Source organism: Pongo abelii, chromosome 19 (assembly GCF_028885655.2).
Source record: "Pongo abelii isolate AG06213 chromosome 19, NHGRI_mPonAbe1-v2.0_pri, whole genome shotgun sequence".
In the NCBI taxonomy this organism is placed as follows: domain Eukaryota; kingdom Metazoa; phylum Chordata; class Mammalia; order Primates; family Hominidae; genus Pongo; species Pongo abelii.
The window spans coordinates 64,938,756-64,963,956 of record NC_072004.2 but is presented as its reverse complement, the minus strand read 5'-3'; the positions used below and the strand labels follow the sequence as shown (position 1 = coordinate 64,963,956).

At 42.5% G+C, this 25,201-nt stretch overlaps 1 protein-coding gene and 1 non-coding gene across 8 annotated transcripts in view; both read right to left on the bottom strand.

The window, feature by feature from the left end:
* SPAG9 (sperm associated antigen 9) overlaps nt 1–25,201 on the bottom strand; it is a 153,725-nt gene that overhangs the window by 113,843 nt on the left and 14,681 nt on the right. The window lies entirely within an intron of this gene.
* Nucleotides 17,711–17,815, bottom strand: LOC112129820 (small nucleolar RNA U13). The gene has a single exon (XR_002912172.1). It is a non-coding gene; the product is annotated as a small nucleolar RNA U13 (small nucleolar RNA).

Below are 25,201 nucleotides of genomic sequence, written 5' to 3'. Positions count from 1 at the left end.
AATAAATATTTGTTAAGTGGTTGTGTGATTAATAGTCATAGATTCACCTGAACCATGGAGTTTAAATTCCTAAGAAAAGGACATGTTCTAGGAATAACTCCACCACTCAAATCTAACTTACCAAACCTGTTCTCATCAAGGATAGTAACACTAAGTGCAATCATTAAATCTCAGTCTTCTTCTTGATTGTTATACCAGCAACATCTGACAAGTGATCCTCTCTCCTTAAAAAAATTTTTTTTTTTTTAATTTGGCTACCAGGATGTTTTCTTGTTTGCTGCTCGTTCTTGGTCTTCTTTGGTAGTACCTCCTTTTCTCCCCAACTTCTTAACATTGGCATGCTCCGTCCTTGGACACATCTTCTCTTCCTTGTTTACACTTATTCCCTAGTGATCACATCCAGTTTCATGGCTTTAAGTACAAACCATATGCTGACAACTTCTGAATTTCTATCTCTAGCCCAGACCTGAATTCCAGATTTGTATGTCCAACTGCCTACTAGAAAACTTCAATTGGATGTCTAAAAAGCATCTTAAGGCTGGGTGTGGTGGCTCACGCCTGTAATCCTAGCACTTTGGGAGGCTGAGGAGAGCAGATCACGTGGTCAGGAGTTCAAGACCAACCTGGCCAACATGCTGAAACCCTGTCTCCACTAAAACTACAAAAATTATCTGGGCATGGTGGCACGTTCCTGTAATCCCAGCCACTCGGGAGGCTAAGGCAGGAGAGTTGCTTGAACCGGGACCCGGGAGGTGGAAGTTGCAGTGAGCCAAGATCGCACCACTGCACTCCAGCCTGGGCTACAGGCTCAAAAAATTTAAAAAAGCATCTTAAATTCTTAAATTTAGCATGTGAAAACTTGCTCCTTTCCTGGTCTTCTCTAGCTCATTAAATTACTGTGGTCAGTTGCTCAGGACCAAAACTCTGGAGTCAGCTTTGACTCTTCTGTTTCTCTAGTACCTCACATATCCAATCCATCAGCAAATCTACCTTCAGATCTGACCGCTTTTCATCATTTCCACCACCATCCTGGTGTGTGCCACCATCATCTAATGCCTGGATTACTGCAACAGTGAAAGTCTCCTAATTAGTCTCCTTACTTCCACCCTAATCCTCTACAATATATTCTAGGTGATCTAGGAGGATTCTTTAAAAAGTAAGTCAGCCAGCCTGGCCAACATGGTGAAATTTGGTCTCTACTAAAAATACAAAAATTAGCTGGGCGTGGTGGCAGGCTCCTGTAATCCCAGTTACTGAGGAGACTGAGGCAGGAGAATCGCTTGAACCCAGGAGACGAAGGTTACAGTAAGCTGAGATCGTGCCACTAAACTCCAGCCTGGGTGACAGAACAAGACCCCCTCTCAAAAAAAAAGTAGGCCAGGAGCAGTGGCTCATGCCTGTAATCCCAGCACTTTGGGAGGCTGAGGAGAGCAGATCACCTGAGGTCAGGAGCTCAAGACCAGCCTGACCAACATGGAGAAACCCCGTCTCTACTAAAAATATAAAATTAGCTGGGTCTGGGGCACATGCCTGTAATCCCAGCTACTTGGGAGGCTGAGGCAGGAGAATTGCTTGAACTCAGGAGGCGGAGGTTGCGGTGAGCTGAGATCACACCATTGCACTCCAGCCTGGGCAACAAGAGCAAAACCCTGTCTCAAAAAAAAAAAAAAAAAAAAAGTAAAAACAATTTACTCCTCTGCTTAAAACACTCTAGTGGTTTAAATTCTTTACCATAGCCTCTAAGGATCTACACAACATGCTTCCACCATTCTCTTACTTCTTTGCCATCATCCCCTACTTCTCTTCCTACCCTCTTCTCCTTCCCATTCTCTGATTCAAGCCTCCATGCAGTTCCTCAAACACTTCAAGCCTCAGCACTTGCTTCCTACTACCTAGAATTCTCTTCTTCCAGATATCCAAACAGCTTGCTCTCTACTTCCTTCACATCTTTGTTCAAACCTCACCTTCTTGGTGAAGCCTTCTTTGGCCAACCTATTTAAAACTGTGATACCAGGCCAGGCATGGTGGCTCACGCCTGTAATCCTAGCACTTTGGAAGGCCAAGACAGGTGGATCACTTAAGGTCAGGAGTTTGAGACCAGCCTGGCCAACATGGTGAAATCCCATCTCTACTAAAAATACAAAAATTAGCCAGGCATGGTGGCGCACGCCTGTAATCCCAGCTACTCGGGAGGTTGAGGCAGGAGAATTGCTTGAACCCAGGAGGTGGAGGTTGCAGTGAGCCTAGATTGTGCCACAGCAGTGCATTCTGGCCTGGGCAACAGAGCAAGACTGTCTCAAAAAACAAAAACAAAAACAAAAAAAAACTGTGATACCTACTCCCTATCTCTCCTCCCTGTTTACTTTCTTTAGAGTACTTAACCTCATTCAACGTGCTATTTTAGTAATTAATGTTACTTATTACTTGTCTGTCCTCACTAGAATGTGGGTTCCATGAAGTCAGGGATTTTTGTTTTGTTCACTGCTGTATACCCAGTACAAAGAATGATGATAGCAGCACATAGCAGGTTCTCAAATATTTGTTAAACAAATGAATAAATGAAGAAAATTTTCCAAGTTAAAAAAACTGAAACCCTTATAGAAAAATGTATAATTCACAAAAAACTTAGGTATCACTACAATATATCCTAGTTTTAACGTGAAATTGTCAGTCTATTACCTATTTTAACTGTCCTCAAACTTTTCAATCACTGCAGAGGACACTGGGTTTTTTTTTTTTTTTGGTCTACACACATTACGTTCCTTTGGGGAACTTTCTCTCTCCAGTTTCATGCTAATTATATTCAGTCCATGTAATTTGATTGGTGATGACTCCATCTCCCTAGGGGTGGGCACATGACTTGAACCAGACTGGATCAGAGTCCTCTCTGGGACATCTGCCAGTTCTTAAACTCTAAAAACCTAGCAGGCCTAGGCTGCAGACTGACATCTTTTTCCAGCATAGAGAAGAGCAGACCTGAGACTAAAGCCAATATAGAGAAAAAGAGCAAAGGGGAGAAAAACTTTAATTAAAGATACTATTTGTACCCAGGATTCCTGGAGCCAGAATTTTCCCAGTGTTTTTTGTTCTTTTCAGTTACAAAATCCAATAAATTCCTTTTTTACATAAGCTTGAGTTGGTTTTTCTTTTCTTTTCTTTTTCTTTTTTGAGACTCAGTTTTGCTGTGTCCCCCAGGCTGGAGTGCGCTGGTACCATCTCAGCTCACTGTAACCTCTGGCTCCCGAGTTCAAGTGATTCTCCTGCCTCAGCTTCCCACACAGCTGGGATTACAGGTGCCTGCCACCGCACCCGGCTAATTTTTGCATATTTTTAGTAGAGACGGGGTTTCACCATGTTGGCCAGGCCAGTCTCGAACTCCTGACCTCAAGTGTTCCACCCACCTCGGCCTCCCAAAGTGCTGAGATTACAAGCGTGAGCCACCACACCCAGACTCTTTTTTATTTATTTATTTATTTATTTATTTATTTAAGATGTAGGTCTCACTATGTTGCCAGGCTGGTCTACAACTGCTGAACTGCTGGCCTCAGACTCCTGGGCTCAAGCAACCCTCCTGCCTCAGCCTCCAGAGTAGCTGGAACTACATGTGTGAGCCACCATGTTTAACTTTCCTGATCTTTGAAGCCTGAAACCTACAAACTCTATAATATTGGTTCTTAATCATTAGGGGGTCCAAAGACCAAGTTGGAAATTTGATCCATCTATGAACCATATTTCCCCAGAAAAAATGCCCCCGCCCATGTCAAATGCCACCTATTTTTTTCAGAGGGCTGAGAGACACTGTAGTTCCTTCCACAAACCCCAAGTTTAGCACCTCTACGCTATACTTTTCTATGAAAACATTTCATATTTGTGGGACTTCTGGGGAAATCAAGTCATTGTTTATTTTTCCGAATATTCAAGATGACCATATATAGGAAAAGTAAAGGTTATAGTAAATATAGGAAAAGAGGCAAACTAATAAATCATTCATTCATTCAAGAAACATCTACTGACTACTTACTACGTACCAGGCACAGGGAACATGATTATGAGTATCCAACTAGCCCTGCCTTCCAAGTGTTCATTGGCTAGAACTGAATGCAAGCAGATGATATAAGGTTACATTAAATAGAAAAGCAGAAACTATGAAGTCTGAGTAAGTTATTTCAACATTTTGCCTTGATATATAAGCAAAGACTAAGAATTAATAGGAAAACGTAATTATTTTTTGGCCTGCTTTGAAAATGATGCTCCCTTGGCTAACTTAACTACTATATCTGGGAAAGTAACCAAAAAAAAATTTTTTTTTGGAGATGGAGTCTTGCTCTGTCACCCAGGCTGGAGTGCAGTGGTGCCATCTCAGCTAACTGCAACCTCCATCTCCTGGCTTCAAGCAATACTCCTGCCTCAGCCTCTGAGTAGCTGGGACTACAGGCATGGGCTACCATGCCCAGCTAATATTTTTGTATTTTTAGTAGAGATGGGGTTTCACCACGTTGGCCAGGATGGTCTTGAACTCCTGACCTCAAGCGATCTGCCTGTCTTGGCCTCCCAAAGTGCTGGGATTACAGGCATGAGTCACTGCACCCAGTCCAGAAATTCTTATATTAGGCACCGCTTGTGTTACGGATAAAATGCTGTTTTAAAGAACATACAGCATTATGTTTACCAAGTAACACTTAAGATGCTGTGCTATCAAACTGCTAACAAAAAATTTTACCACTATTTTGCTTTTTATTTATTTATTTATTTACTTTTTGAGACAGAGTCTGGCTCTGTTGCCCAGGCTGGAGTGCAGTGGCATGATCTTGGCTCACTGCAGCCTCCGCATCCCAGGTTCAAGCAATTCTCGTGTCTCAGCCTCCCGAGTAGCTGGGATTACAGGCATGAGCCACCATGCCTGGCTAATTTTGGTATTTTTAGTAGAGATGTGGTTTCACCTTGTTGGCAAGTCTGGTCTCCAACTCCTGACCTCAGGTGAACCCAGCACTTTGGGAAGCCGAGCTGGGATTACAGGCATAAGCCACCGCATCCAGCCCAGAAATTCTTATCTTAGGCACCTTTTGTGCTATGGATAAAATGCTATTTTAAAAAACATACAGCATTATGAAGATGCTGTGCTACTAAACTGCTACCAAAAATTTTTACCACTATTTTGCTTATTTACAACTCCTTTCTGCCTAATAGGAGACACCTAATAAGGGACACACAGTTTCACATCTGCTTTGTTGCTTAGCGACCAAGTTCAGCTTCAGAAGATGGATACCACAGAATACGACAATTCCAAAAAGACCTACCTTTTTGGAATGATTCAAGCTTCAGAATTTTTCACGTTTTATTATGACTACTGAGGCTTTTTATCTATATCACTTTAAATAAATATGGCAGACAGAAAAGAGATTTTTTTTTAAGTGATGTGACAGGTCTTGGAGTGGCAAGGCTATTATCTCCAAAGAGAAATCTCGTTTCTTTAGTTTCCTTTCACAGGAAAGTACGAGCAGTAATAAAAATATTCCAAAGCAAATACATACTTTGAGTTATTTCCTTCAAACAAATTAAAACAGATAAACTTAGAGATTACAAAATGGAATGTTGTCTTTCACAAACATGTGCACATTTTCTCCTTTCTTGTTCTAAGCAGATCTTAAACTTCTTGGAATCATAAGCTCTTTTGAGTATATTGTGAAAACAGATCTTATACCCAGAAAGATAAATATGTAAAACTCAAAGCTATATACATTTATCAGTGCATCTTCAAGTTCTAAAAGAAATCAAGGAGGATTTTTCCCCATTTATAAACATTGTTGATATCGATTTTGTAAAAATAATTTTTTATCCTCTTGGAAATCCCATCTTTTTTTTTTTTTTTTTTTTTTTTGAGACAGAGAGTCTCACTCTGTCGCCCATGCTGGAGTGCAGTGGTGCAATCTCAGCTCACTGCAACCTCCACCTCTTGGTGGAGCCTCTGGAGTAGCTTCAGCCTCTGAGTTCAAGCTTCAGCCTCTCGTGCTTCAGCCTCTGGAGTAGCTGTAATTACAGGCATGAGTCACCACACTCAGCTAATTTTTGTATTTTTGGTAGAGACAGGGTTTCAGTATGTTGGCTGGGCTGGTCTCAAACTCCTGACCTCAGGTGATCTGCCTGCCTCGGCCTCCCAAAGTGCTGGGATTACAGGTGTGAGCCACCACACCCGGCCGAAAATCCCAATTTTAAATGTGTATTAAGTCTTGGTTTTGAAACGTACAGCTGCCATCCTCATTTAAAATGCTAATCACAGCCATGTGCAGTGGCTCATTCCTGTAATCCTAGCACTTTGGGAGGCCGAGGTGGGCAGACTGCCAGAGCTTAGGAGTCTGAGACCAGCCTGAGCAACATGGTGAGACCCCATCTCTACTGAAAACACGATTAAAAAAAAAAAATTAGCCAGGCATGGTGGCATGCACCTGTAGTCATAGCTACTCAGGAGGCTGAGGCACAAGAATCGCTTGAACTCAGGAGGTGGAGGCTGCAATGAGCCGACATCCCACCACTTCACTCCTGCCTGGGTGATGGAGCAAGACTCTGTCTCCAAAAATTACAGGCTCATGCCTATAATCCCAGCACTTTGGGAGGCCAAGGTGGGTGGTCAGGAGTTCAAGACTAGCCTGGCCAAGATAGTGAAACTCAGTCTCTACTAAAAATACAAGTTAGCTGGGCGTGGCGGCAGGTGTGTGTAATCCCAGCTACTTGGGAGGCTGAGGTAGGAAAATTGCTTGAACCCAGGTGGCAGAAGTTGCAGTGAGCCAAGATGGCGCCACTGCACTCCAGCCTGGGTGACAGAGTGAAACTCTGTCTCAAAAAATAAATAAAATAATAAAATAAAAAATAAAATGCTAGTCACTAATATGCAACAAAAATAAATGTTCCTCAGTTCTGATAAGACATCCCTAATAGCTCACACAGGGCACTGAAAGCTGAGTAGGATAAATGTAATACTAACTTTCAAAGAATAATCAAGAATCAAGAAAAAGTAACAAGTGACTGGAAGTTTCTAAATTGCTATCCAAGAAAAACATCCATCAAATAGTCTAGTTTTGGGCCATTGTTTTGAGAAATATCCCTGATAATATAGGTAACCTCATGAACAGAAGTTGCTGTAGGGTAGAATAGCTCAGAAAGCAGAACACTCATAATTACAAAAATACTTCAGAAATGGCATAGCTCTATATAGCAATTAGCAATCATGTGAAAGTGGGAAACACTGATATAAGAATTTATGAATGAGAAAATGGGAATAGAAACAGAGACGGTGTCATGAAATTCAAACAGATGCCAAAATACAGCTCTTGGCAGAAAAAGGTTTGGATTCATGGTCCTAGTAAGAGTCCTCTTTTTTCCTGGATGAAGGCTGGAAGTATAGCATAAGGGAAGTAATGAGAATAGCTTCTTTCTCTCTATACCTAACCTTTTCATACTATCAACAAAATACTTAGGCAATGAGTGGCATGGGTTACACTAAAAAGAAAGTTCTCAGGGCTTTCTGCTTCCCTTCTATGTTCAGAGATCTTAGTTGGGCTGGTAGCACATGAGTTCTGCTGAACCTCATTACTAGGTTTGTATAGTACAAGCATGGCTGACCTTTACTGTTTAATTTAATTTTTAATTTTCATTTACTTATTTTTTAGAGACAAGGTGTTGTTCTGCCATCTAGGCTGGAAGTGAAGTGGAACAATCACAGCTCACTGCAGCCTCGACTTCCTGGGCTCAAGTGATCCTCCCACCTCAGCCTTCTGAGTAGCTGGGACTACAGGCATGTGCCACTATACCCAGCTAAATTTTTTTTATTTCTTATTTTTAGTAGAGACAAGGTCTCACCATGTTGCCCAGCCTGGTCTCGAATTCCTGAGCTCAAGCGATCCTCCTGCCTAAGCCTCCCAAAGTGCTGGGATTACAGGCATGAGCGACCACGCCTGGCCCTCATCCTCTTTTTAAAGTCTTCTTGATTTACTTCAAAGAAACATGTCTGCCTTCTACTTCTATAATTTCCACTTAACACACTAACTGAGATAACATAAAAATAGGAAACATCCCAGTCCGTCACTTTGTAGTCAAAGAAAAACTTGTCATAGTTAAGAGACTAGGAAAAAGCTGTTGTAATAGTTAAGCCACACACCTATTCACAATGCCTATTCTCCAAATGTTAGGCAGTTAGGCAGCATGACGATATTTACTACAAACTAGGTAATGTCATTCATAAGATTTATTCTTAGATAAAATAACATGTTAAATATAAAACTAAAACTCTTTGCCCACCCATCCAATAGGAGTACTCACTGTATGAGAGCCATCAAAGACGTATCATAAACATTTACAGTGTAACACGCTAAGTGCTATAATGAAAGCAGAGAGGAAGAAGTGACTAAATCTCCTTTAAAAAAGGGAAGTCGGGGCTGGGCACAGTTGCTCACGCCTGTAATCTCAGTACTTTGGGAGGCCAAGGTGGGCAGATCACGAGGTCAGGAGATCGAGACCATCCTGGCTAACACGGTGAAACCTTGTCTCTACTAAAAATACAAAAAAAATTAGCCGGACGTGGTGGCGGGTGCCTGTAGTCCCAGCTATTCAGGAGGCTGAGGTAGGAGAATGGCATGAACCTGGTCAGCGGAGCTTGCAGTGAGCCGAGATCGTGCCACTGCACTCCAGCCTGGGTGACAGAGTGAGACTCCGTCTCGAAAAAAAAAAAAATGGGAGGTGGGCACAGTTGCTCACACCTGTAATCCCAGCACTTTGGGAGGCCGAGGCGTGTGGGTCATGTGGTCAAGAGATGGAGACCACTCTGGCCAACACGGTACAACCCCTCATCTACTAAAAATACTAAAATTAGCCAGGTGAGGTGGCACCCGCCTGTAGTCCCAGCTACTCGGGAGGCTGAGGCAGGAGAATCGCTTGAACCTGGTAGGCAGAGGCTGCGGTGAGCACGATCGGACCACTGCACTCCAGCCTGAGCAACAGAGGGAGATTCTGTCTCAAAAACAAAACAAAAAACACACACACACACACAAAAAATAGAAGTTGGGCCAGGCACAGTGGCTCATGCCTATAATCTCAGCACTTTGGGAGGCCGAGGCAGGTGGACCACCTGAGGTCAGAAGTTCGAGACCAGCCTAGCCAACATAGTGAAGCCCTGTCTCTACTAAAAATACAAAAATTAGCTGGGCCTGGTGGTGGGCGCCTGTAATCTCAGCTACTTGGAAGGCTGAGGCAGGAGAATCACTTGAACCCAAGAGGTAGAGGTTGCAGTGAGCTGAGATTGTGCCATTGCACTCCAGCCTGGGCAACAAGAGTGAAACTCTCTCTCAAAAAAACAAAAAAAAGAAGTCGACAGGTACACCGAAATCTCGGAAATCACCACTAAAGAATTTATCCATGTAACCAAAAACTATCTGTTCCCCAAAAAATATTGAAATAAAATTATATATATATAATTATATGTGTATATCTACTTATTATATGTATATATATACGCTTTATTATATATATATATACACACTTTTTTTTTTTGATATGGAGTCTCGCTCTGTGACCCAGGCTGGAGTGCAGTGGCATGATCTTGGCTCCCTGCAACCTCTGCCTACCAGATTCAAGCAATTCTCCCTGCCTCAGCCTCCCGAGTGGGTGGGATTACAGGCGCCCACCACCATGCCCAGCTAATTTTTTGTACTTTTAGTAGAGACAAGGTTTCACCATGTTGGCCAGGCTGGTCTTGAACTCCTGACCTCAGGTGATCCACCTGCCTTAGCCTCCCAAAGTGCTGGATTACAGGCGTGAGCCACCGTGCCCGGCCATATATACTATTTTTTTAAAAAGAGAGAAGTCATTTTAGCTTACTCTAAAAGGAATGGTTTGCCTAAAACCTTTACTGAGATAAAGACATTACAGGCAGAGGTCACAGCACATGCAAAGGTCTAAAAATCATGGCATGCCCAGGTAACTACAATTCACCATTAAATTTTGAGTCGACGTAAAGGTAAACTATAAACCAAAGAATAAGTTAAGAATCTCTCTGATTCACAAAGCGAGTAAAAAGACAAGTAAGATTCCACTTGGCCAGGCGGGGTGGCTCATGCCTGTAATCCCAGCACTTTTGGGAGGCTGAGGCGGGCAGATCATGAGGTCAGGAGTTCAAGACCAGCCTGGCCAACATGGCGAAACCCCATCTCTACTAAAAATACAAAAATTAGCCAGGCGTGGTGGCAGGTGCCTGTAATCTCAGCTACTGGGGAGGCTGAGACAGGAGAATTGCTTGAACCTGGGAGGCGGAGGTTGCAGTGAGCCGAGTCCAGCCTGGGCAACAGAGCAAGACTCCATCTCAAAAAAAAGATTACATTCATCCATCCATCTTTTCAAAACACAACTGGAGCCCCCATTGTTTTAAATATTCCAAGGTACTGGGAAATGTAGTAAGTTACTAGAGAGCCCTATGTTCTACTGATTGAAATTTAACAGAAGATGAAAGGTCTTAATCATGGGTAATTACATTTTATAAAAAAGATCGATTTACAAAAGATCTTTCATAATTCAACAGTCATCTAATTGAGGTTAAGGCTGATAAGAGATTGCTGATATTTCTGTTACTGCCTAGGTAATACCAACATAGGATAACAGCACAACATTGGTTTACAGCTCAGTCAGGCTTGCATACAACATGATTTCTGAAGACTTTCTGAAATGAGAAGGTAACATTTCAAACTCTGAATATGAAATGAAACTTTTAAAAATCACATAGTTCAAGTCTGCATATAATGTAACCACAATGAAATTACATATGTGAACAAGAAAAAGCACAGGCCAGGCATGGTGGCTCACGCTTGTATAATCCCAGCACTTTGGGAGGCCAAGGAGGGCTGATCACTCAAGCTCAGGAGTTCGACATCAGCCTGGGCAACATGACTCTGTCTCCACGAAACCCTGTCTCCACGAAAAATAGTAGTGTAGTGGTGTGCACCTGTAGTCCCAGCTACTCAGAGGCTGAGGTGGGAGGGGATCACCAAGCCCAGGAGGCAGAGGTTGCAGTGAGCTGAGAGTGAGCCACTGCACTCCAGCCTGGGCGACGGATCAAGACCCTGTATACAAAAAAAAAAAAAAAGGAAATGAATGCTCATAAAAAGTCTAGGATATTCATTACTGATTTAATGTGATTTAATTGCTTGCCAGTGGCATGACTTTATAAAGTTGGTCACCCTCTACTACGCTTGGCAAACCTTAGAATAATCACGATACGGTTAGGCCAACAGCAAAATCGTGGCAGGAGAGGGGCAGGGGTTTTTTTTGTTTGTTTTTTTGTTTTTGTTGTTGTTGTTTTTTGCATATTATAAAACCATATTAGCCCTGGAAATTCCAGCGAGCCCCCTCACCACAAGCATTTGTCAGATCACTCAGGTATGTTGGTATAAAACGCACATACTCTTCCCCTTTTCTGTTTTTCTCACACACACACACTTTTTTTTAAGGGCTGGGGGATTAAGGGCCTGTGAATGAGCTTTTTCAGCATGTATAATAACACATCTTCACTAAATACCCCTCTTCCCTTTCAATAACTAATAGGCCAGTAACAACATTAAAGTGACTTCAGACAACTCTCCTGGGAGCAACTAGACACCGTTAAAAAAAAAAAAATCAGTGGACAATACAGACTTATGTCAGGATCTAAAAAGAGTAAGCTTTGCGATGAAACAAAATGCTTTCAAATCCAGATGGCTTATAGGGACTATTTCGCCCCACTGTTCTGGGGAAAAACAAATGAATACTTTGAAAAGACAAGCTCCCAAAGTTAAAAAAAAAATCCCTAGAGGTTGTTGCTTGTTGGAGTAAAGATGCAGAAGAGAAAAGAAAAAGAATAGCCATTTAAATACTTTGACTATAGTACTTGTCTAAAAAATAGTATCAAATAAAAGGCTGGCTTATTGTTAAGTGTCCATCAAGATATTATATTAATTAGTTAAATGTAATTGTTTTTAAATGTAATTTCTTTTAAGAAATAAGACAGGATTGAAGACCATATTAAATAACACTCAAGGGATATAATCCCTTCCAAGTCCAAAATGTGGAAAATTTTTTAACACAAATGATTTGGTTTATTCTACAATACACGTCAAGTGGGGAAAAAAAGAACCATCATATATAAAGAGAAACTTGAGACGTATTGAACCAAGTATAAATGTATAGACTCTCTTGTTTAGATACTGATTGAAAACAACCAACTACAAAACTACATTTATGAGACAATTAGGGAAATGTGAACACTTATTAAGTATTCAATATTATTAAAGAGTAATTGTTTATAAGTTTTAGATATGTTAATGGTGTTGTGGTTATATTTGTTAAACAGCCCTACTTCCTAAAGATACAATGATATAGTCTTTGGTCTGCCTTAATATTATGGTGAAAAATTGGCTTGGCCAGGCACAGTGGCTCGTGCCTGTAATCTCAGTGCTTTGGGAGGCCAAGGTGGGAGGATCACTTGAGGCCGAGAGTTTGAGAACAGCCTGGGGAACATAGAGAGACCCTTGTCTCTACAAAAAAAAAAAAAAGAAAAAAGAAAAAAAGAAAAAGAAAAATTTAGCTGGACGTGGTGGCAGACACCTGTAGTTCTAGCTACTCAGGAAGCTAAACTGGAAGGACTGCTTTAGCCCAGGAGTTCTAAGCTGCAGTGAGCTATGATCACACCACTGCACACCTGCCCGGGCTACAGAGCAAGCAAATGTCTCTTAAAAAATTTTTTTTTCTAAAGAAAAAATATTGGCATTTTGTTGGTAACTGCTGAAGTTGAATGATGGGTATATGGGAGTTCAAATATATTCTACTATTCTCGGTAATCATCAATGTTTAGATATTTCTGTAAAAAAAAAAAAAAAAAAGTTGGCCAGGCATAGTGGCTCATGCTTGTAATCCCAGCACTTTGGGAGGCTGAGGTGGACAGATTGCTTGAGCTCAGGAGTTCGAGACAAGCCTAGGCAAAATAGCAAAACCCTCTTTTTAAAAAAACAAAAATAAATTATTGGAATAAAAGTATCAGTGGTGTTTAACATGAAAAAAGTTTGTCCTGCCATTAAAAAGCAAATATGCAGAAAGGGGCATGTACAAAGACATTCATTGAAGGGCTATTTGTAACAGTTCACAATTGGAAGATAAATGTCTATCAACAGACAGTAGATAAGAAAATTATAATAGATCTGACCGGGCACGGTGGCTCACACCTGTACTCCCGGCACTTTGGGAGGCCGAGGCAGGTGGATCACAAAGTCAGGAGATCGAGACCGTCCTGGCTAACACGGTGAAACCCCGTCTCTACTAAAAAAATACAAAAAAATTAGCCAGGCATGGTGGCGGGTGCCTGTAGTCCCTGCTACTCGGGAGGCTGAGGCAGGAGAATGGCGTGAACCCGAGAGACAGAGCTCATAGTGAGCCGAGATTGCACCACTGCACTCCAGCCTGGGCGACAGAGCAAGACTCTGTCTCAAAAAAAAAAAAAGAAAAGAAAATTATAATAGATCCATACTATGGAAAGTATGTATAGAAAACTGGTGTGGTGTGTGATGGTGGGACTGAAAACAGGAGGGTTGAGTGGAAGTCTAAAATCACTAGTTAGTAATATCCCTAGTAGGTAGACAGTCCCCACACCAGACTGGCCAGGTGGCCTTCCTTGCTCACCCACATGGGAAATAAGAGGTTTGTTTTCTGAATAAACTCAACCAGAAATTTTAGACTAGGAACATTTTAGGCACAGCCAGGCAGGTGCCAAATGACAAGTGGAATTACATGAAGGTCTAAAGTCTACGTACTAAACAGTAATAGGGCCTCCTTCCTGCCTTCACCCAGGTTGCAATAATGTAAATATCTAGGCTTACCTACCACTCCACCAGCCACCCCTCAAAGAGACTATCCTTCTCTGGAAAAACTCAAGTGTCTCTACAAAAGGACCATGGGATATTGAAATCTGGGTTGCCAAGAGGCAGTAAACTGTATCCAGGCACACAAAGCTTCCAACCCTCCTTTTTTACTGTCTCACTTTTAAAACATAAAGGATAATTAAGAATGATAAGGCACTTTAAGTTCTAGCCTGAAAGAGAGAAACCAAAACTATAAGAAATAAAAATGGGACTCTGACGAAACAGACAAAGCAGGAAACAAATGAAAACTATAATTAATACACTCAGAGACCAAAGAAAAGTCATTGCTCCCATGAAACCAGAATACTATGCTATTTTTAAAAGTAGTGAGGAGGGAAACAAAACAGGAAAGAGCACTTGGAAATTATTAAAGTATGAACTGACGAATCCAGCACTTTTTGTCTTTCTTATATACAAACTATACCGTACGGTAACCAAACAGTTGATGAGGGGAAGTTTCCTTTACAAGAAAATTTAGCTGATAAATGTTGAAGGAATAACTGGATTGAAATAGCACCATTTCCCAACCCCTAATGATATAATAAGGAATATCCAGTTTTCCAGGTTGTCTCATAAATGTTTTTACACTCACGATCCAAACAAGGTTCATACATTACATTTGGATAATATATCTCTTAAGTCTCTTTTAAACTCTGGATTCCCCAAGTAATGATCCTTTTCACCTAAGTGATGATCCTATAATGGAATACTATAAAACCATTAAAAATATATAGCTATGTACTTCCAGACATAGTTTGTTGCCAGTTATCAATGAATGAAACTGAATAGGCAATTCACAGAGAAGTAGAATCACCAGTAAATGTAAAACATGCTCAAACACACTAGTGATCTGACAAAAGCAAATTAAAATAAGAAGTGGTGGCCAGGCTGGGCGCGGTGGCTGACACCTGTAATCCCAGCACTTTGGGAGGCCGAGGCGCATGGATCACGAGGTCAGGAGATCGAGACCATCCTGGCTAACACGGTGAAACCCCGTCTCTACTAAAAATACATAAAAAATTAGCTGGGCGTGGTGGTGTGCACCTGTAGTCCCAGCTACCAGGAGGCTGAGGCAGGAGAATGGCAGGAACCCAGGAGATGGAGCTTGCAGTGAGCCGAGAACTCACCATTGCACTCCAGCCTGGGGGACAGAGTGAGACTCCGTCTTTAAAAAAAAAAAAAAAAAAAAAAGTGGCAGCCAGGCACGGTGGCTCACGCCTGTAATCCCAACACTTTGGGAGACCGAAGGGGCGGATCATGAGGTCAGGAGTTCAAGACCAGCCTGACCAACATGGTGAAATCCCATCTCACTTGATCTTAGCCAAAGGCCGAGAAATGATGAAACCCCTTCTCTACTGAAAATACAAAAATTAGCCAGGCATGGTGGTGCGCACCTGTAGTTCCAGCTACTCGGGAGGCTGAGGCAGACGAATCACTTGAATCTGGGAGGTGGAGGCTGCAGTGAGCCAAGATCGTGCCACTGCACTCCAGCCTGGGCGACAGAGTGAGACTCCGTCTCCAAAAAAAGAAAAAAATGTGTGTGTATATATATATATATAGTGATATATATAGTGATATATATAGTGATATATAGAGATATATATAGTGATATAGATATAAAAATATATATAGTGACATATATAGTGATATATATATATGGTGATATATATATATATATATATATATATATATATATATATATATATAAAGTGGTTTCACACCTGTAATCCCAGAACTTTGGGAGGCTGAGGTGGGTGGATCACTTGAGGTTAGGAGCTCGAGACCAGCCTGGTCAACATGGTAAAACCCTGACTCTACTGAAAACACAAAAATTAGCCAGACATGGAGGAGGCATGCACTTGTAATCCCAACTACTTGGGAGGCTGAGGCAGCAGAACTGCTTGAACCCAGGAGGCGGAGGTTGCAGTGAGCCAAGATTGCTCCACTGCACTCCAGCCTGGGTGACAGAGCGAGACTCTGTCTCAAAAAAAAAAAACAAAAAAAAAAGAAAGAAAGAAAGAAGTGGTTTCAACCACATCAGACAGGCAACAGAAACCAAAAAGTCTGATAGTGCCAAGTTTTGGCAAAGATACAAGAAAATAAGTCTTTTATACTACTGATAGGAATATAAATCACTGCACTCCTTTGACAAGCAATGTTACCATATCTAGTTAATTTTACAAATACATATCCTAAAACCTGGCATCCTATTTCTAAAATATATACTTTGAGAAGATCTTACACATGCACCGAATGTTACTGCAACAACATTTGTAATATATAATGTGGTAATGAAGAATGGATAGTGGTATATTCATGTCATCGATGGAATATAGCAGTTAAAAGGAAAGAATTAGATGCATATGTATATCAACATGGACAGATCAACAGGTAAAAAAAATAAAATGCAAGATTATACAAGAATGTAACAGTGTGATATTGTGAAATTCATATTTGGTCTCTGACCCAGTTTCCTAACATATAATTCCTAAAATCCTTAGAATCTCCAGAGAGATGTCTTTTTGTATGTTAATGGGTAGATTCATGGCTGGCAGTCCCTACGTAGCTTAAGGATGGGAGCTGGTCATTGGAAAGACCAAAAGCATAATTAGAGGGTTAGGACTTTCAGCCCACCCCACACAACCTCCAGGAGGGGAAAGGGGCTGAAGGTGAAGTTGATCACCAATGACCAATGGTTTCATACCTACGTAGTGATGCCTCCATAAAAACTCAAAAGAACAAGGTTGAGAGATCTTCCAGATAGCTGAACACATGGAGGTTCCTGCAGGGTGACATGTACAGGGAGGGCATGGAAGCTCTGCACCACTACCCCCATACCTTGCTTTACGCATCTTTTCATCTGCATCCTTTGTAACAGTAAACATAAGTGTTTCCCCAGGTTCTGCGAACCACTCAGCAAATCAACTGAACCTGAGGAGGGGGTTGCCCCAGTTTATAGCCAGTTGGAGACTGTACTGGACACAGAGGATTCATCAAAAATAAAAGACAGTAGCTGGGCAAGGTGGCACATGACTGTAATCCCAGTGATTCGGAGGCTGAGGCAGGAAGACAGCTTGCACCCAGGAATTCAAGATCAGCCTGGGCAACACAGCAAGACCTTCATCTCATAAAGAAAAAAAATTATGGTATCTATATTATATACACACACACATATACATATATATGTACATATATATATGGCAGGTTGGTCAGAAGCACAGGTAAAATAACCTGAGGCTTGAGATTGGCATAAGTGTTGTCGGCAGTCTTGGGAACTGAGCCCTCAAACTGTGGGATCTGACACTATCTCCAAGTAGACAGTGTCAGTATTAAGTTAGATGACACCTAGCTGGTGCCTGATGCAGAACTGATTGCTTGCTGGTAGGGAAAACCACTCCCATATTTTTTAGTTGTTTGCTTTTTAAGATAGGGTCTCACTCTGTTGCCTGGGTTGGAGTGCAGGTGACACGATCCCAGCTCACTGCAACCTTGACCTTCAGGGCTCACTGCAACCTCGAACTTCAGGGCTCAAGCAATCCTCCTGTCTCAGCCTTCCAAGTAGTTGGGACTATAGGCACATGCCATCATGCTCAGCTAATTTTTGTATTTTTTGTAGAGACAGGGTTTCATCATGTTGCTCAGGCTGGTTTCAAACTCCTGGGTTCAAGCAATCCACCTGCCTCAGCCTCCCAAAGCGCTGGGATTATAGGCATGAGCCACCGCACCTGCCCTCCCCCACATATTTGGTCACAGAAGTCTTCTGTGTTATGTGTGGTTTTTTTTTTCAGGTCTGAGAATGTGCCAGTGTTGTAACAAGGTTCAAGGGTGGCATATCTCACACACCTGCATGAACACCCAATCACCATGCTCATGAACTACAAAAGCAGCGGACTGATTGTTTTTGGTGTGAGAGCAGAAGACAGATAGTTCACGGGTTTTTTTTCCACTCTTAAGCAATGGTTTCTGAATTAGAGGGAAGGGTGAGACAGTTATAATCACAAACACCCTGAGTGATTTTTTTTCCAAACACACAGGCCCTGCCTAGCAGCACTTCTTCCAACCAGTCTCACAAGCCTGTGAGGGTAAATGGGTTTTTACTTATTTATTTTTTTATTTTTTTGAGACGGAGTTTCGCTCTTGTTGCCCAGGTTGGAGTGCAGTGGTGCGATCTCCGCTCACTGCAACGTCTGCCTCCAGGGTTCGACCGATTCTCCTAACTCAGCCTCCCCAGTAGCTGAGATTACAGGCATCTGCCGGCCAGACTAATTTTCTGTATTTTTAGTAGAGACGGGGTTTCTCTGGGTTGCCAGGCTGGTCTGAACTTCTGACCTCAGGTGATCCGCCCACCTCGGCCTCCCAAGGTGCTGGGATTACAGGCATGAGCCACCGTGTCCGGCCGGATGGGTTTACAGAATTGGTTACTTTGGGCCAGGCACAGTGGCTCACGCCAGTAATCCCAGCAACTTGGGAGGCCAAGGCGGGTGGAACACAAGGTCAGGAGATCAAGACCATCCTGACCAACATGGAGAAACCCCGTCTCCACTAAAAATACAAAATCAGCCAGGCGTGATGGCGCATTCCTGTAATCCCAGCTACTTGGGCGGCTGAGGCAGGAGAATCGCTTGAACCCAGGAGGCGGAGGTTGCAGTGAGCCGAGATAGCGCCATTGCACTCCAGCCTGGGCAATAAGAGCAAAACTCCGTCTCAAAAAAAAAGGAAAAAAATACAGTGAAATAGTAGTATGTTCAAAGTAACTTGTGACGTCATCTCAGCACGCAAAAAGTTTCAGATTTTGAAGCATTTCAGATTTCAGATTTTCAGACTAGGAATGCTCTACCTGTGTTATGATGTTTGCTACATCAGCCAAGTGATGCCTTACTAACTTTGTTACACAGTTATGTGCTTCTGTAGGTATATGGCCAACATCTTATATTTCTGACTTTAATTTACAGATCTTCAATCCTGACACTGTGGTTTTTGCTTCAACATTTGACTCTGTTATGAAAATATTCTTCTATTATTTAAAAAAAAAAAAAAAACCCACTAGAAATTGTTATCTTAAAAAAGACCTGGCCAGGCGCAGTGGCTCACGCCTGTAATCCCAGCACTTTGGGAGGCCGAGGCAGGTGGATCACCTGAAGTCAGGACTTCAAGACCAGCCTGGCCAAAAAGACAAAACCTTGTCTTTACCAAAAATAAAAAAATTAGCCAGGCATTGTGGAAGGCACCTGTAACTCCAGCTACTCAGGAGCCTGAGGCAAGACAATCACTAGAACCCGGGAGGCGGGAGTTGCAATGAGCCGAGATGTGCCACTGCACTCCAGCCTGAGCAACAGAGTGAGACTGTCTCCAAAAAAATAAAAATAAAATAAGGGTAAATAAGCACTTTGCCCTTAAATGTTTCTTCAGTAAGCCAAGATAACAAACTTTAATGCTTGAGACATTTAATTTGGCTGCGGAGAAGTCTGTTTAATTTCTGGCCCTTGGCTAGGTTACGGATGGTTAAAACTGAGCCAATTACGGACTGAATTCCTATCCCAAGATAAAAGTATTTTTTAAAGAGTTAAAACTAGGGTCGGGCACAGTGGCTCACACCTATAATCCCAGCACTTTGGGAGGCCAAGGTGGGCAGACTGCTTGAGCCCAGAAGTTTCAGACCAGCCTGGGCAACATGTGAGATCCTGTCTCTACAAAAATTACAAAAATTAGCTGGACATGGTGGTGTCTGGCTTGATGCCTATAATACTGGTGACAGTACCTACAGTACCTGCTACTTGGGAGGCTGAGGTGGAAGGATCACATGAGACTGAAGTCAAGGCTGCAGTGAGCCATAATCATGCCACTGCACTCCAGTCTAGGACAGAGAGACCCTGCCTTCAAAAAAAATGGCCAGGTGCAGTGGCTCACATCTGTAATCTGGTACTTTGGGAGGCCAAGGCGGGAGGATCAACTGAGGTTGGGAGTTCAAGACCAGCCTGACCAACATGGAGAAACCCTCTCTCTACTAAAAATACAAAATTAGCCAGGCATGGTGGCCCATGCCTGTAATCCCAGCTACTTGGGAGGCTGAGGCAAGAGAATCGCTTGAACTCAGCGGGGCAGAGGTTGCGGTGAGCCAAGATTGTGCCATTGTACTCCAGCCTGGGCAACAAGAGCAAAACTCCGTCTAAAAAAAAAAAAAAGTTAAAACTAAACAAAGCCAAAAATGAGTGTGTAATTTCTGCCAAATGTGTCCAAATTACATCAAACAAGTTCAAGTGGACTATTTTCACAGAGGAACCATAGGCAATCGTCTTTTTAAAAGTGACCCTTATGGGGCTGGGCACGGTGGCTCATGCCTGTAATCCTAGCATTCAGGGAGGCCAAGGCAGGCAGATCACGAGGTCAAGAGATCAAGACCATCCTGGCCAACATGGTGAAACACCGTCTCTACTAAAAATACAAAAATTAGCTGGGCTTGGTGGCGCACACCTGTAGTCCCAGCTACTTGGGAGGCTGAGGCAGGAGAACTGCTCAAACACAGGAGGCAGACGTTACAGTGAGCCGAGATCGCACTACTGCACTCCAGCCTGAGTGACACAGTGAGATTCTGTCTCAAAAAAAAAAAAAAATTACCTTTCTGGTTTGATCCTACACTTTCAAAAAACTGCTTAACCTTTAAAAAGGTATTTGTTTTGCCATCATCTGATGCCTGGCAAAAAATAAAAATAGAAAACAAACAAAAAAAGGTATTTGTTTCTGACAGGTAGCAGTAACAAAATGTGGCTAGGCTAGAACAGGTAACTGAAAGAAAATTCAAATAGAGGAGTACATAATTAAAACTGGAAATTTGATTTATACCATAATAGTCTTTTTTTTAGGGGGGCGCGGGGGAGAGACAGAGTTTCACTATTGTTGCCCAGGCTGAAGTGCAATGGTGCAACCTCAGCTCACTGCAACCTCCGCCTCCCAGGTTTAAGCAATTCTCCTGTCTCAGCCTCCGGAGTAGCTGGGATTATAGGCACCCGCCACCATGCCTGGCTAATTTTTTGTATTTTTAGTAGAGATGGGGTTTCACCATGTTGGCCAGGCTGGTCTCAAACTCCTGACCTCAGGTGATCTGCCCTCCTTGGCCTCCCAAAGTGCTGGGATTACAGGCATAAGACAGCACACCTGGCCTATACCATAATAGTCTAGCACAGGCTTTTAACCAATATGGATTTCCATGCCCCCAAAAATAATTGTTTATTTTTCTTTAGAACAAATGTTTTCTTCAGAAATAAATATTGTTTTACTAACCATTTTATCTGTTACTCTAAGGTACCATTGAATCCTGATTAGAAAGGTCTAACATGGGCCACACACAGTGGCTCACATTTGTAATCCTAGCATTTTGGGAGGCCAAGGTGGGCGAACTGCCTGAGCTCAGGAATTTGATACCAGGCTGAGCAACATGGTGAAACCCCATCTCTAAAATACAAAAAACACAAAATACTAAAATACAAAAAATTAGCCAGGCATGGTGGCACACGCCTGTAGTCCCAGCTACTTGGAAGGCTGAGGCACGAGAACCGCTTGAACCTAAGGGCCAGAGGTTACAGTGAGCCAAGACCACGACTCTTCACTCCAGCCTGGGTGACAGCATGAGACTCTGTCTGCAAAACAAAAAAAAAAAAAAAAAGAAAAAAGAAAAAAAGTAGAAATGTCTAACATAAGAGAAGAAACAAAGAGTTAAAATTAAGTTTTGGCACTTAATCTTCATTTGTATGGAAATTTTTTTTTTTTTTTTTGAGGTGGAGTCTCGCTCTGTCACCCAAGGCTGCAGTGCAGTGGCATGATCTTCATTCACTGCAACCTCCACCTCCTGGGTTCAAGCGATTCTCCCGCCTCAGCCTCCCCAGTAGCTGAGATTACAGGTGTGCACCACCACACCTGGCTAATTTTTTGTATTTTTAGTAGAGATGGGGTTTTACCACGTTGGCCAGGCTGGTCTCAAACCCCTGACCTCAAATAATCTGCCCATCTCGGCCTCCCAATGTGCTGAGATTACAGGCATGAGCCACTGCACCTGGCATTATTAATATTATCACTATTATTTTTAGAGATGGGGTCTCGCTATGTTGCCCAGCTGGCCTTGAATCCTGGGCTCAATCTCTTGAGTAGCTGGAACTTCAGGCGTGTGTTGCTATACCCGGCTTGAATTCCTACAACACTTCTGAAAGTAACTCCAATGATCTTAACATTTAGATTTTTTAAATGCATAAATATTTATAGAATAGTATGTATAAGACAACGTAGGTAAAGTGTCTGAAATAATGCTGAAATAATTATACCCAGGAGAAGTCATGGTTTTTCTGTATATGCAAAAGTGAAAGGACTTATTGAAAAACTTTTTGGAAGTTTTAGCATAACTTGGCACCAGAAGGAGGAACGATAATTTGAATGCACAAAGAGAACTTTAAATGGTTAGTCTTAGCAATTTGACCTTTAGCATATTCATCCATCCAACCAACAAATTTCTGTTAATTATCTACTGCATCCTAGTTGGTGGGAGAATAAAAGCAATAGGTTAGTTTGACACAGCACTGAAAGTGCTACAAGAGGGCAGGAGGACTGCAAGCTGTGGAAGGATATAAAATGTGCCCAATCCACACTCGGGTGTTAAGGCTTTCCAGAATTGAAACCTGAAAGATAAATAAAATAAGGCAACAGAAAAGAGAAAGTGAGTGCCAAGCAAAGGGACAGCTTTTAGGAAGGCCTGGAGAGAGAATATTTTTTACAAACCAAATTCAAAATGTTCACTATGGCTCAAAAAGAAACAGATGAGACTGACAAGATTGGGGCAGCCAGATCACAAGGTCTTGTATGTTAGGAACTTAAGTCATTTTCAAGAGCTTTAGAAAGAGCAACTGGCCAGGCACGGTGCCTCACATCTGTATTCTCAGCATTTTGAGAAGCTGAAGTGAGACGACCACTTGAGCCCAGGAATCTGAGAAAAAGCCACTAAGGGCTTGTGGAATGATCTGATCAGATTTCCATTTTGGAGAGAATGGGCAGTTTATAGGTTGGCCATACTGGAAGCAGAAAAATCAGTTATGGACTAGTTTTAGTTGTCCATTCATCTCTTCAGAAAAATTTCCCTGGCACTTTCTACGTGCTAGCTACTGGGATATAGTGGTGAATGACAAACTTCCAGGTCTATGGAGTTTGCATTCAGGGTGAGCAATATTGGTGTCCTGTACCAGAGTAGTATAAATGGATTTAGAAAGTAATGAGATTCCAGCAATATTTAAAAGTTGAAAACAAAAGAAAGTAGCAATGGGAATGAGGAAGAGTTAGGGATGGTAATCTGATTTCTGGCCAGGTAGATGGTGGTATCCTTCATGAAGATAGGGAACAAAAGAGAACCAGGTTTGGGAAATAAGTTCAGTTTTGGACACGTTGGGAGATATTCATGCCCAATAAACAATCATAAGATGAATCTGAAACTCCAGAGAGAGATTTGGCCTTAAGGTAGGCTATTAGTTCCATGAGAGAAGGACCTTGTCTGTTTTACTCACCACTGTATGTCCAATGGGCACAGTATCATGCACATAGTTGGCACTCAATGAAAGTATCTGTAAGGCCAGGCGTGGTGGCTTACGCCTGTAATTCTAGCACTTTGGGAGTCCGAGGTGGACGGATCACCCAAGGTCGCGAGATCAAGACCAGTCTGACCAACATGAAGAAACACCATCTCTACTAAAACTACAAAACTAGCCAGGTGTGGTGGCGCTTGCTTGTAATCCCAGCTACTCCAGAGGCTGAGACAGGAGAATTGCTTAAACCCGGGAGGTGGAGGTGATAGCGAGGCGAGTTCACGCCATTGCACTCCAGCCTGGGTAACAAGAGCGAAACTCCATCTCAAAAATAAATAAATAGGTTGGGTGCGGTGGCTCACGCCTGTAATCCCAGCACTTTGGGAGGCCGAGACGGGCAGATCACGAAGTCAGGAGATCGAGACCAACCTGACTAACATGGTTAAACCCCATCTCTACTAAAAACACAAAAAAATTAGCCGGAAGTGGTGGCGGGCGCCTGTAGTCCCAGCTACTCGGGAGGCTGAGGCAGGAGAATGGTGTGAACTGGGGAGGCGGAGCTTGCAGTGAGCCGAGATGGCACCACTGCACTCCAGCCTAGGTGACTGAGCGAGACTCTGTCTCAAAAATAAATAGATAAATAAATAAATAAATAAATAAATAAATAAAATCTGTTAGATGAGTAGGTTAAACATTTTGTAATAATCAACAAATGGTAAATTGAACCCCTGGGAATAGAAATTCTTAGAAAGAATGCCCAGGCGCACAACATTCATCTGAGTAAGAAGAATCCACAGAATGGTCACGTAGGTAAGAGGAATTTCAAAGTCAAACGAACTAAATATAATGTTTCTCAAAGGAAGAAGGAGCCAAAAAACACTGCTGAGACATCAAGTATGAGAAGGAATAAGATAGAAAACAAGAAAGGCATTTATGAGAGCTAACTTTTCTGAATGTTCAAGAATAATGAGTAGGAGACACTCTGAATATGTATCTAAAGTTTCAGACCTAAACAATTATCTTATGAGATGAAATGAATTATTTGCTGAAAGAGCAGCTTAACCTTTTTTTCTTCCCTTTTCTTCCCCAGTAGCTTGAAAAAACACTTAAAGCTTGGCCGGGCGCGGTGGCTCAAGCCTGTAATCCCAGCACCTTGGGAGGCCGAGGCGGGCGGATCACGAGGTCAGGAGATTGAGACCATCCTGGCTAACACGGTGAAACCCCGTCTCTACTAAAAATACAAAAAAATTAGCTGGGCGTGGTGGCAGGCGCCTGTAGTCCCAGCTACTCAGGAGGCTGAGGCAGGAGAATGGCGTGAACCCGGGAGATGGAGCTTGCAGTGAGCCGAGATTGCGCCACTGCACTCCAGCCTGGGCGGCAGAGCAGGCTGTCTCAAAAAAAAAAAGAAAAAACACTTAAAGCTTAACCTTTATTAACTCGTTTGTTCCATCTAAAGTGCCTACCTCTTCACTGCTGCTTGCTTGGTTAAAAAAAATAAAATTATGGCCGGGCGCAGTGGTTCATGTCTGTAATACCAGTACTTTGGGAAGCAGAGGCAGGAGGATCACTTGAGGCCAGGAGTTCAAGTGCCCATCCTGGGCAACATAGCAAGACCCCCATCTCTATATATACACACACACACACACACACACACTAGCTGGGCATGATGGCATACACCTGTAGTCCCAGCTACTCGGGAGGTTGAGGCAAAAGAAT